This window comes from Dendrobates tinctorius, unplaced genomic scaffold, assembly GCF_039654945.1.
Source record: "Dendrobates tinctorius isolate UK_male_01 unplaced genomic scaffold, ASM3965494v1 ptg000083l, whole genome shotgun sequence".
In the NCBI taxonomy this organism is placed as follows: Eukaryota; Metazoa; Chordata; class Amphibia; order Anura; family Dendrobatidae; genus Dendrobates; species Dendrobates tinctorius.
Genome location: NW_027361751.1, coordinates 38,774,474 through 38,786,088, shown reverse-complemented (window position 1 = coordinate 38,786,088; position 11,615 = coordinate 38,774,474).

Below are 11,615 nucleotides of genomic sequence, written 5' to 3'. Positions count from 1 at the left end.
GGAAAATTCAGAATATACTGTTTCAGAAAAAGTTAATATATGAGTTTTTCGAATTATAACAGAATATTATAATGTTTTGTATCATTTCTCAAAAACCTTAGGTGATAGGAAAAATCTGAAAAAAATCTGAAGTCATTTCTGAAATCAGCATGAAAAAATCTATCAGGAACACTCAAAATTGTCCGAGGGACAAAACCTTGGTAACAGAGTGTTATCAAAGTGTTTTAAGCCAGATTTCTTTCATGAATTGGAGCCTATGTGTCTCTATACCTGATCATCGCCATATCGTGCACCATTACATTACATACAATGTAGAATACTGCATAATATATAAACACAGAAACTTGACTAGACTGCAAACTCTAGTCTCCCTCTTTCTGTAGAAGCAGAAAACGCTTCCCCTATTAACTGATCTAACCCCTCCCAAGAAGTGGGCTAATCCCTTGTAATAACCGCATGTTTCCCTGTGTAATGCAAACTATAACCCTATGCTGGCGATGGTTCCCCAAGCGAACAGACCTCCCCCATTCCCAGGGACGGCCTTGAGGCAGAGCCTCCAGGAGAACACAAGCCATAAGGATAAAATGCAAAATTCTTTTATCAATCCTATAACATAACATATCCCACTTCACATTAACCCTCTGCTGCCACCACGTCTTCGGTCCCCCCCTACTGATGACTGAATCTTTTGAAATTCAAATTCTCCATGACACATTTTTCTCTAATCAGTAATCTCAATACTGCAAAGTACAGATGGGCAAAATTATTTGAGTGGAATTACATTTTACTGAAATTTCTACAGAATACAGATTTTTTTGTAATTTTTGGAATTCAGCAGCAAACATGATGGCCTGTGTTTTGAGAGACTGTAGAGAGCTGGTAAAAGGTTAAAATGAAAAACAAACATAATATTCATCTCAACACACTTACTGGTCCCCGCACCACTGCCGCCAATCCTTAGGGTCTTTTCTTTCCACAGTTGCATGCTGGTGTCTTCACTCTAGAATAGAACCTCTGACCCTGACCTCCGTGGCTTTGTCTTGGCTGGAAGCTCTCCACGACCAGGGGCGGGCTGGGCCGGGTGGCAGGGACTCCACGACCATCTTCTCTAGCTCGCTTCAACTCTAGTAGGAGTCATCTGGGTGGGCTGTCACTGTGGAGTGCTGGGACTGACAGAGGTCGCTCATTTCTTCCACCTGGGGTCTCACCGGGGTCAATTCCTCTACTGCCTGTATAGCTGGCTAGAAACACAATGAACAGAATCACACTCTGTCTATATATAATACTCTGCTTCCTTCTAGTGGTAATACTGTAAAACTATATCTCAGCTGGAAAAATTCCGTGCTGAACCACAGTGATCATTCTACGCCATATTCTGGGCAACCTTCAACGCCTCTTTATTTTTAATTTACAGAGAGCACCCTTTTCTGAGGTTCACTGACGTTTCTGATTTTAACTAAGCCTCATTTTTGAGATGAAGTCTCAATTTTTTAAGAGTCCTCTAAGTTCCGCAGCACAATGCAAGTTAACAAAGCAGAAGAATTGCAACTAATTTTGTTCTGTGCTCACATCATTTAGGGCCCAGTTTTGCCAGTTCCTTCATAATACTATCTGTGCCCCCATGGCTCCATCTTGTGCACATCGGTTAGCATCCTTACAATATGACAGCTTGAAATGTTGTTCTACACCTCCAAGACACATCTCATAGCCTCATCACAGCTCGTCTCCCCACTGCATGCACAATTGCCTATTCTCGCCTATTTTCCTACACTATGGGGGATAAAAAACTCACTAGTGGACGTCGCAAAATATGTCTTCCTCCGAGGCATCACCAGCATTATTTCCTGCTGACTCTAATGATGCTCCAGTCTCGGCAAAGCTCCTCAGTGACAATAGACTTCTGCATCTACCGTACCAAATGTAGTCAGAGATCACCCATCCAAGATGCTAACTTCCTGGTGAAATTAAAGATGTTCATTCTACAAGAAATATCTGTGACAACTGCATGACTGATGACCTTACACGAGAGAAACGGGGTGGGTGGCCACACTGCTGACTTGGAGAAAATAATGGACGAAGTTATTGAAGTGCTGTCATCTTCGGACACTGAAATCAATAACATTTGTGCTAACCTAGATGCAGTGCTGCAGGATGCCGAGAATAGACCCAACAAGGGAAACCTATGCATATGTGGTCTGCCTGAGTCTATCAAAGACCTCCATGGTACAAATACTGCCCTTTTCCAAAAACTAGTCACTAACATTCATGTTGTTCAACTTGAAATAGACGGAGCTCATCATTCTCTCGGTGCCTGTAGAAAGGATAGCAAACCATGGGACATTGATATCAAAATGACCTTCTTCTGCACCAAGGAAGCCATAATGAAAGCAGCACATGAGAAAGGCAATCTCATTTTCTAAGGCCATCACTATCACATTATGTGCAGACCTGGCTTTAATTAATCTTCAAAAAAAAAAAGGCTTCAAACCATACATGGACATGCTACTGAAAGCTAACATTCACTATGCCTTTTACTTTCATTTAACTTGAGCGTCAACTATGCTGGGAAACTCCATGGCTTCACCATTGAAGGTGACCTGAAATCGTACCTACTTGACAAGTCCCCTTGTAGTATATGAATCCACATTCTGAAATTCCTGCACTTCCTTGAGAGACTTCACTTCCATCATGAGTAGACACAGACCGACGAGAAAACGGTAACACTTTCTCGTACAACTGGTAGACCTTCCATTCCATCACAACTAGACTGATGTGCAGGCTTTTGGCTTTGGTTTATACCTGATGTCATGCTGGATGATGATTTTTTTATTTAATTCCTTGTCTCCTTGTGCGGACTTGGTCTGTTGACCATCAGACTTTGGGGCCTGGTTTGTATTTCTGCAAACACATATGTTTTTGTGCATATTTTATAACTACCCATAAACCCTTTTATCTACAGTAGGACTTTCATTGCCTTTCGTTAAGGATGCCCAGTTTATAACTGTTTATGAATATCACCATTATTGGATGAAGGGGCTTTGTTATATTCTGTTAAATAGAGCCCCAATCTATATTATGTAGATCTACTGTATATTATTATCATCTACTTGTTGGTCATTCACTGGACTCATGTTATAATATTTTACTGGTTAATATCCGTCCTCACCTCTGTATGCCAGTGTTAGGACTGTCAAAGCAAATTCATACAGGTAACATACAAACCAGAAAGACAAACTCCTGAATACAACAGGTCCCTGTTCAGACTAGGAAAAGTCCTTTTTTGACCCTAGTCGGTCCCTGACTGACCACAGAGGCTGGCATGATAAGATAATGCAATGGAGCCCCCACTCAATGGCAGCTTACCCTGAATGTCCTTAGCTAGGCTGATTGCTACAGTAGCAATTCCCTAAGAAGTAAAGAAATCATATAGAAATAACTGCAACCAACACAAAATACAGCAAAGTGAATGAACCCAACAAAGTCTATTACCATCAGGAAACACCAGCAGGGGAAGGTATATCAAGCTGCACCTGAAAAGTGATAGGACAGAGTAAATAAAAAACACCCTTTATCCAAAACCGACAAACAAAGATAACAGAACTAAAACACCCAAAGAAAAGGTGAATCTGTTGTGGTTCAGCGGAAAGAAACGCCAACTAGAGAACACAAAACAAAGGGTTTGAATCCGGAAGCATGGCGTACAAAAGAACAAGTGGTGGATGCCGCATTCAGCACATTATCTATTTGGGCTTTTCGCCAACATAATTTGGAAAACTTCCCTGGAAAATGTGTCTTCTCCTCTTTTCATTTTCTACTTGTGACCAAAATGTCTATTTTGTACGTTATACTTAAAATCAAGAAAAATGTTCATCTTGACAGCCAAGTTTGTTTTAATATCCAGATTAGAAAGGAGTCCACACCCAACCTATGTGATATAGATACTGAGATTAAAACTTGCTTCCATGTTTGCAAAAAGTGTTGAGGGAGTATTGATGACTGTTTAGTTTGAACATGTATTTTGTAAGTCCAAGGTAGAGATGTGAGTGTCCAGGGAGAGAGATCCTTTTCCAGTTTCACCCATTGCTTAGGTTCCACAGGTCTGAACCAGTCCACTGCTCACACAAGAATCAGACTGATGGTATTTTTTTTTAGTCGGGCAGACTAGTACCCCCTTTGTTCTTGAGGCCAGCACAATATTTTAAAACGTATTCTAGGCCTCAACGTTCCCCAAACAAACTTTCTAATAGCCTTGTTGAGACGGGAGAAAAAGGTCTGAAGAACGCAGAAAGAAACAGTCTGGAATATAAAAAGATGTTTTGTCAAAATGTCCATTTTAATCAGATTAATACGACCGAGCCAGAATAGGGGTTTCAAGTTATAATTTGTTAGATTTTAAAAAGTTTGTTCAAGGATGGGGATATAATTTTAACGATACAGATCATCCAAGTTCCCTGGAATTTGTATACACAGGTACTTAATTGAATCTGTCTGCCACTTAAAGGGAATCTGTCACCCCATTTTTCGAGTATCAGCTGCCACCACCGCCATCAGGGGCTTATCTACAGCATTCTGTATTGATGACTGTTTAGTTTGAACATGTATTTTGTCAGTCCAAGGTAGAGATGTGAGTGTCCAGGGAGAGAAATCCTTTTCCAGTTTCACCCATTGTTTATGTTCCCCATCAAGCCCCAATGTAAACTGAAAGATAAGAAAAATGAGTTAGATTATACTCACCCCCCCGGGGGGTCCAGTCCGGTCTTGGTCCGATGGATGTTGCGGTCCGGCGCCTCCCATCTTCTAACGGTGACGTCGTCTTCTTTGCTGCCTGTCATGGCTCCTGCACAGGTGCAGTGCTCTGCCCTGTTCAGGGCAGAGCAGAGTCCTGCGGTGCGCAGGCTCCAGGAGAGGTCTGGCACCTGCGCACTGCAGTATTGAGGGCAGAGCAGAATACTGCAGTGCGCAGACGCGGGACCTCTCCTGGCACCTGCGCACTGCAGGACTCTGTTCTGCCTTCAATAGGGCAGAGTGTTGTGAGTTCATTTTTCCCTTCAACATTGAGGTCTGATGAACTCCCTCCTCTGGTGAAGGAAGGTAGTGAGGCTGATTACCAAACACATGGGCAGCTAGATGATGACTGGGTGGCTGGAATTGAGGACTGGATATAAGGCTGCCGACGCCCTTCTTCCTGGCTGGTGATTTTCCGGCTGGATTCTTGGAGACCAGTCTGATTCCTGCATCTCAAAGCTAAGTTTTCTGCTCTTCTTTGTACTCTTCAGTTTTGTTTTTGTTTTGCCTTGTTTTTTGGGGAGTTCTGCCATCACCGGCCGGGGGTGAGCTGAACTCCATTTTTGTCTCTGATCTGTTGATATTTTGCTCTGTCTTCAGAATATATCTGAGTGCTGATATAGTCTTTTGAAGCCTAGCGACTTCAGGGCCTGTTTTTCCTATCAGTCGGTTGGCTCATTTTGATAGGGTTTTTGCGGATGGCAGACAGCAGCTTTCCTATCCTGTCCTATGTAGTTAGCTTGGGCCCCATCATTGCTCAACCTATCTTTCTATCTGTGTTAGTGTTTTCATCTTGCTTCACCGTCATTATATGTTGGGGGCTGCCTATTGCTTTGGGGTCTGCTCTGGGGCAGTTTAGTTTTTCCCTTTCTGTCTTTAGGCTATATAGTTCTCCGGCTGTGATCGAGGGGTCTAGGGCACCGTAGGAACCCCCCACGGCTACTGCTAGTTGTTGTGGATAAGTTCAGGGGTCTGCAATCCGATAGCTGCCAACCTCTCTGGTTTTTCTGGAATTAGCTGGTATTTTGTTTTTTCCTCCTTCGGGGACTCATCATAACAGAATCACCAGCCATACCGCAGATCCTAGGGTACTCAATAGCAGGAGAGAATTGTAAGGAAAGAAAAAAAAAAAGGTGTCAGAATTTTTTTTTTTTTGTGTGCATATTTTTTCCTCTATATCTCTGAGGCCGTAGGGGGAATTTTTCTCTCAATTGAGATGAAGCAATTGTCTGATCGTGTGGAGCAGCTCGCTGCTGAAGTGCGGGGAATTTCCGCCTATCTTGCTCATTCACATGCTGCTGAACCAAAGATTCCTACTCCTGATGTATTTTTGGGGGATCGGTCTAAATTCTTGAATTTCAAGAATAATTGTAAATTATTTTTTGCCTTGAAGCCTAACTCGTTCGGGGAACTCCGCGCAGCAGGTTAAAATTGTCATCTCTTTGCTGCGCGGCGATCCCCAGGATTGGGCGTTTTCTTTGAAACCTGATGATGCTATTCTGAATAATGTGAAGGCATTTTTTCAAGCCTTGGGGTTGTTGTATGATGAACCTAATGCTATTGATCAGGCTGAAAAGACCCTGTTGGCATTAAGCCAGGGTTGGGATTTGGCAGAGTTGTACTGTCAAAAATTCCGAAAGTGGGCGGTCCTTACTACCTGGAATGATGGTGCCTTGGCAGCCCTCTTTCGGAAGGGTTTGTCAGAAACTGTATAAGATACTATGGTGGGATTTCCTTTTCCCTGTGGTCTTGACGATTCTATGTCATTAGCCATTCAAGTGGATCGGCGTTTACGTGAATGCAAAACTACATGAGAGATGTTACCACCTGTTGAACAAATGTCTGAACCTATGCAATGTGATAGAGTTTTGTCTAGGGCGCAACGTCAGGAGTTCAGAAGGCGTAATAAGCTATGTTTTTTTTGTGGAGATGCCTCGCATATTATTTCTGTCTGCCCTAAACGAGAGAAACATTGTGCACACACGTTTTCTGTGGGTGGTGTTCAACCTAAGTTTCTTCTGGCAATTACTCTGATCTGCTCCCTGTCCACATTTTCCGCCAAGGCTTTTGTGGATTCAGGAGCAGCTCTGAACCTGATGGACTTGGATTTTGCTAAACGTTGTGGATTTCCTATGACACCTCTGCGGACGCCTATCCCTTTGAGGGGTATTGATGCTACTCCTTTGGCGAAGAATAAACCTCAGTTTTGGACCAAGGTGGTAATGCGGGTCGCCCCAGACCATCAAGAAAATTGCAGATTTTTGGTGTTGCATAATTTGCATGATACCATTGTTCTGGGGTTTCCCTGGTTGCAAATCCATAATCCAGTTCTGGATTGGAAATCTTTGTCTGTGGTGAGTTGGGGTTGTCGGTGTACCCTTAGTGATGCTCCTGTTTTCTCCACCTCTCCCCAGTCGCATGATGTTCCTGACTATTTGGCTGACTTTTATAATGTATTTAGTGAGAATGAGTCTGCGTCTTTGCCTCCTCATAGGAGTTATGACTGTGCAATTGAGCTGAACCCGGGGTGTAAATTCCCCAAGGGTCGGCTTTTCAATTTATCTGTACCCGAGCATGAGACTATACGATCCTATATTAAGGAGGCATTGGAGAAGGGTCATATTAGACCATCCTCTTCACCCTTAGGTGCTGGGTTTTTTTTTCGTGGCTAAAAAGGATGGTTCATTAAGGCCTTGTATTGACTATCGTGCCCTCAACAAAATTACTGTTAAATATCAGTATCCGTTACCCCTGATTTCTGATCTATTCTCCAGAGTTAAAGGTGCTTGCTGGTTTACCAAGCTTGACCTCAGGGGGGCGTATAATCTTATTCGCATTAAGCATGAGGATGAATGGAAGACGGCGTTTAATACTCCGGAGGGACATGAGTAGTACCTGGTGATGCATTTTGGGCTCACTAATGCCCCTTCTGTCTTCCAGTGCTTCATGAACGATATATTCCGAGACTTTGTGGATAAATTTTTGATTATATATCTGGATGATATTTTGATCTTCTTCAAGAATTGGGACTCTCATGTGGAACATGTTCGGACTGTGTTCCGGATTTTGAGGGAGAATTCCCTGTATGTCAAGGGATCGAAATGCCTTTTTGGGGTACAGAGGATTTCATTTTTGGGATTTATTTTGTCTCCGTCAACTATTGAAATGGACCCGGCCAAGGTACAGGCCATTTATGATTGGGTTCAGCCCACTTCTTTGAAGGCCCTCCAGAAGTTTTTGGGTTTTGCTAATTTTTATCGGAAATTTATAGCTAATTTTTCTGGTATTGCCAAGCCATTGACGGATTTGACTAGGAAGGGTGCTGATGTGCTGAATTGGTCTCCGGAGGCTGTTTCTTCCTTTCAGGAGCTGAAGCGAAGATTCACTTCTGCTCCGGTTTTGCGGCAACCTGATGTCTCACTCCCGTTTCAGGTGGAGGTGGACGCTTCTGAGATTGGTGCAGGAGCGGTGTTATCCCAAAAAGATCCTGTGACATCTAAAATGAATCCTTGTGCTTTCTTTTCCCGAAAGTTCTCCCCATCCGAACGTAACTATGATGTGGGGAATCAGGAACTGTTGGCCATGAAATGGGCATTTGAGGAGTGGAGACATTGGTTGGAGGGAGCCAAACACCAAGTCGTGGTCCTTACTGACCACAAGAATTTGATTTACCTGGAGTCGGCCAAGCGCCTGAATCCTAGATAGGCTAGGTGGGCCTTGTTTTTCACACGTTTTGATTTTGTGGTCTCTTTTCTTCCGGGCACTAAGAATGTCAAGGCAGACGACCTCTCTAGGAGTTTCCTTGCTGATTCTCCTGTTGTGACTAAGCCTGCTACCATCTTAGGCGAGGGGGTAGTTCTTTCTGCCATCTCGCCCGATTTGAGACGTGCTCTGGAAGAGTTTCAGGAGGACAAACCTGAGCGTTGTCCCAGTGGAAAGTTGTATGTTCCTGACCAGTGGAGGAAGAGAGTGATGTCTGAAGTTCATTGCTCTGCATTGGCTGGTCATCCAGGTATTTTTGGTACTAGAGATCTGGTGAGTCGGTCTTTTTGGTGGCCCGCCTTGTCTCATGATGTCAGGAATTTTGTGCAGTCCTGTGGGACTTGCTCCCGGTCTAAACCTTGTTCTCGCTCTAGTGGCTTGTTGATGCCTTTGCCGGTGCCCAGGAGGCCATGGACCCATATTTCAATGGATTTTATCTCTGATATGCTTGTCTCTCAGAGAATGACTGTTATTTGGGTGATTTGTGATAGATTCTCTAAGATGGTCCATCTTGTACCACTCCCTAAGTTGCCATCTTCCTCTGAGTTGGTGCCCTTGTTTTTGCAACAGGTGGTTCGCTTGCACGGGATTCCTGAGAACATTGTATCTGACAGAGGAGTTCAGTTTGTGTCTAGATTTTGGGGGACTTTCTGTTCCAAGCTGGGAATTCAGTTGTCCTTCTCCTCTGCGTTTCACCCTCAGACCAATGGGCAGACGGAGAGAACAAACCAGACTTTGGAGTCGTATTTGAGATGTTTTATTTCTGCCGATCAGGATGATTGGGTTTCATTTTTGCCCTTGGCCGAATTTGCTTTAAATAATAGAGCTAGTTCTGCCACTTTGATGTCACCTTTTTTTTATAACTTTGGTTTTCACCCTCGATTTTCTTCAGGGCAGGTGGAGACTTCTGCCTGCCCAGGTGTTGACACTGTGGTGGAGAGAATGCACCAGATCTGGGACCAAGTAGTGGATAAGTTGTCTCTCTCCCAGGAAAAGGCCCAGCGGTTTTCGATCCGGCGTAGGACCGTTGGTCCCCAGTTTAAGGTGGGTGATATGGTTTGGTTGTCATCAAAAAATATCGCTATGAAGGTGGCTTCTCCTAAGTTTAAGCCTAGATTTATTGGACCTTACAAGATTTTGGAGATTATTAATCCGGTCTCTTTTCGGTTGGCCCTTCCTGTCACATTTAAAATTCATAATGTGTTTCATAAGTCCTTGTTGAAGAGGTTTGTTGAACCAGTAGTTCCTGTGGTGGCACCTCCTGACCCTATATTGGTTGAAGGTAACATGGAATATGAGGTAGAGAAGATACTGGATTCCCGTCTGGCTAGACGGAGACTCCAGTATTTGGTTAAGTGGAAGGGTTATGGTCAGGAGGATAATTCCTGGGTCTCTGCCTCTGATATTCATGCCGAATGATTGGTGCGTGCCTTTCATCGGGCTCACCCGGATCGCCCTGGTGGCATGGATGAGGGTTCGGTGAGGCTTCATTTTTCCCTTCAACATTGAGGTCTGATGAACTCCCTCCTCTGGTGAAGGAAGGTAGTGAGGCTGATTACCAAACACATGGGCAGCTAGATGATGAATGGGTGTCTGGAATTGAGGACTGGATATAAGGCTGCTGACGCCCTTCTTCCTGGCTGGTGATTTTCCGGCTGGATTCTTGGAGACCAGTCTGATTCCTGCATCTCAAAGCTAAGTTTTCTGCTCTTCTTTGTACTCTTCAGTTTTGTTTTTGTTTTGCCTTGTTTTTTGGGGAGTTCTGCCATCACCGGCCGGGGGTGAGCTGAACTCCATTTTTGTCTCTGATCTGTTGATATTTTGCTCTGTCTTCAGAATATACCTGAGTGCTGATATAGTCTTTTGAAGCCTAGCGACTTCAGGGCCTGTTTTTCCTATCAGTCGGTTGGCTCATTTTGATAGGGTTTTGCGGATGGCAGACAGCAGCTTTCCTATCCTGTCCTATGTAGTTAGCTTGGGCCCCATCATTTGCTCAACCTATCTTTCTATCTGTGTTAGTGTTTTCATCTTGCTTCACCGTCATTATATGTTGGGGGCTGCCTATTGCTTTGGGGTCTGCTCTGGGGCAGTTTAGATTTTCCCCTTTCTGTCTTTAGGCTATATAGTTCTCCGGCTGTGATCGAGGGGTCTAGGGCACCGTAGGAACCCCCCACAGCTACTGCTAGTTATTGTGTTTAGGTTCAGGGGTCTGCAATCCGATAGCTGCCAACCTCTCTGGTTTTTCTGGACTTAGCTGGTATTTTGTTTTTTCCTCCTTCGGTGACTCATCATAACAGCAGAGCAGTGCACCTGCACAGGAGCCACGACATGCAACAAAGAAGAGGACGTCACCGTTAGAAGATGGGTGGTGCCGGACCGGACCGCAACACCCATCGGACCAAAATCGGACCTGGACCGCCCCGGGGTGAGTATAATCTAACTAATTTTTCTTATCTTTCAGGTTACATTGGGGGTTTATCTACAGCATTACAGAATGCTGTAGATAATCCCCCGATGGCGGGGGGGCGTGGCTATGCCGTGAACGAGAGAGGACGCTGGCTAGGAGAGCTCCTCAATATCCTGCTAGATCCTGGATTCTGGACCCCTTTCTTAGTGACTTTCTTGGCGCTGTCTGGACCCCCTGGATGTCGGGACCCCGGGTACCCCGCAGCAGGATGTGAGGCGGCTTTTGAGAGCGGGCGGCCGGGAAGACAGGAGCGGGCGGCTGATCCTCCACGAGGCGGCTGCCATCTTGGACGCACAGCTCTGCCACTGAGAGCTGCGGCGTCGGCCCCCACCGCTGCACCACGCCGGGCAGTGAAGACATCGGCTGACGGATTGGAGGGGACATGCGGTGAGTGCCCTGAAAGAGTGGGCCCTGCGTGTTATCCTCTCTTTATCAATTGCTCACTGCGCCGGCTGAAGCCATTACTAAGGGAGGCTTTGTACATCTTCCCCCACTGCTGCTGTCTCTGTGGGGATCCCTCTCCCTCCCCCGGCCACAAGGAACTGTACTGTATAGTGCTGGCTGCCGTCCCCACAATTCATGTGGCCTCCCTCTGCGGCCT